The sequence below is a fragment of the Centruroides sculpturatus genome, unplaced genomic scaffold (genome assembly GCF_000671375.1).
Source record: "Centruroides sculpturatus isolate CEXI.00-Female unplaced genomic scaffold, Cexi_2.0 scaffold87, whole genome shotgun sequence".
In the NCBI taxonomy this organism is placed as follows: domain Eukaryota; kingdom Metazoa; phylum Arthropoda; class Arachnida; order Scorpiones; family Buthidae; genus Centruroides; species Centruroides sculpturatus.
The window spans coordinates 1,053,479-1,055,915 of NW_019384414.1; the positions used below are offsets into that span (position 1 = coordinate 1,053,479).

General features: G+C 35.7%; 1 protein-coding gene across 1 annotated transcript in view; it reads left to right on the top strand.

The window, feature by feature from the left end:
- The first annotated feature begins 1,347 nt into the window (after positions 1-1,347).
- Positions 1,348-2,437, top strand: part of LOC111619144 (activating signal cointegrator 1 complex subunit 2-like) — a 90,300-nt gene continuing 89,210 nt past the window's right edge. The window contains exon 1 of the mRNA XM_023360819.1: positions 1,348-1,394. The gene's annotated coding sequence lies outside the window, so the exon portion shown is untranslated. The remainder of the gene's footprint in view (positions 1,395-2,437) is intronic.

Here is a 2,437-nt window from a genome sequence, read left to right on the forward strand (position 1 = left end):
GGTGTATGTTGCTGTCACTTCCTTGTCGAATCAAATCAAAGAAACGTTAAAATAAAACAATGTTAATGATCACTAACTTACTATTGCATGAAAAGATTTCTTCTAAGAAAAATGAAACTGAGACAAGTAAAAAATTAACATTGTGCCCGCCTTATTAATTATTTTAAATTTAAACGTCTTAATTATTGATAATTAATAATTAATCATATTTTAAATTTCTAACGTCTTTCCTTTGTTCTTTGTTTTCTCTTTCTAGAACTTTCTATTTCTTTTTAATCCTTCTTTTGTCAACATGAGGGTGTCTGTTCCGAGAAACATCGAACAATAGGATGTTTCTCGGAACAGGTATACAAAACAAGTTTAGCTCCCTGGAAGCTAGACTCTTGAAAAATAGGGTCACTATTAGCGGCTAACCATCCACAAAATTTCCTTGTGTTTCTCGAGTGAACCTTCTAGGTATACTTACTTTATCCTTACGTTTCTATATTCAACGGTTGATTCAACAGTGAATTTTCTGTTGAGTCCCTCTGTTAAATGATCCGACGTTACGTTTTGTAGAAAAAAAGAAACGTTTCCGTTGAAAGAGCACTTTTCATGATGGCCAACGTAAGAATACAACGATTGTGACTGTTTTGCTAAATAATTAAAGTAACTCGCTTAACCATTATTCGCAGTGGCGGCCTTAGAGGGTGGCGAGCAGGGCAATCGCCCGGGGCCTCGCTCTTGGAGGGGCCTCGCGCAACAACCAAGTAGAAAAAAGTTGATATTTAAAACTTTTTATTTTATCCTTGGCTATTAGTTATAACAATAAAATAAATTTAATTTATAGTACAGTATATATTAATATTAATAAGTGCCTACTATTTCAATTCACATACTTTGCACAAAGGACAAGGGCCTCGCAAAGATCTGCCGCCCAGAGCCTCGCAATGGATAAGGCCGCCCCTGATTATTCGAATAAATCCTTTTATTCAAATGAACCCTTATCTGTATCATTTTCTTGTATACTGGGTCTTTCTTTAATAATTTGAATTTCTTGAATATTTATATCATTAGGAAGACTAAACAGGGCCAAATATCGGTCGTAATAATTCGTGGAAGTAGTTTGTTTATGAAAAAAAGCTTAATTCAATATTGACCAAATTATCCAACATAATGGTGAAATCACATGTTTTATCATATACAAATCGTTCATTAATCTGTCCGCTATTACAGCATCCACAGCAAGAGCGAATGGATAATTTCTATAAGCGAAATTTACTTTCTCGTGGAAGCCGCCATGTTAGTTTGTCGAATACTCAATCGTTGAGCGCAACGGCGAAGAAGCGCTGACGTCACTAGTCTCCACGAAGAACTCAACGGGGTAGGAAGAGAAAGACGTTCGTACAACTCAGGTACTTTTGTTCTGTACATCTTGGCTATTTCTTTCTTAGTGTAAGTTAATATTTTAAGAGTTAGCAATAAGAAATTCTTTTAAGAAGTATTTTTTGATTTTTTGTACGGATTGGTATTATCGCGATTCGGTGTGTCGTTCTCATATTTTTGTAATTGGGTATATGTTACCTATTGTGACTAAAATGGCGGCGCTTCGGTTAGGTTCGTTATTTGTCCCGTCTACGCGACCATCGGGGGTATATACGGCACTTGTGCTGATTAGGGGGTACGGCCATTTGAGAGGTTTTCTTTCGTAAAATTAATCAAATCTAGACTAATTTCACTCGAATATTTCCAAAATACGTATAGTTTGTTGGAAATGATCGATATAAAATATGTTACGAACAAAAAATTGTCGGAATACTTATCGAGTGTACCCGTTCGAAGACGTCAATGCTTAAGCTTGTTTTCGTCGCGGAGCGTCACATCGGACGGCGAACGAATCTATATATATAACCCATTCAACGAGTATCTGTCTGTCCCGTAACCATTTGATAACGGACACTAGAGGCGCCCCTATCGTGTGTCATTTCAAACATTCTAATTAACAATTTTAATTCTTATTTAAATTAACAATATAAATTTTTATTATTCATTTGGCCAATAAATTATTATTTGGTCAATATAACAATATAAATAATTTGGTATATTTGTAATAGGAATTTATTATTTCAGGGGCTTATATCTCTCGAAGGGTCGCGAGTAGGGGTATGGTTCCTTTGACTTCATTGTTAGTACAGGGGTTTACGGTTTGGGGGGTCGCCACCTCTTCATTCGGAGGGTAAATCTTACCATTCTGATTTTAACAGAGCTGTACAGCATATTGATAGGAACAAAAAAGTCAAAGGAACCGTGCCTCATGGAAATTTGTAAAGAACGCCCACTAGGGGGCGTCCCGGGCTACTAGTAACTGATATAATTGGTAAATTTGTTTTGGTTATTGTATTTAAAAATAATTCTGAAGAAGAGATAATTAAAGCTTAAAAAAAGGTATGATATGGAG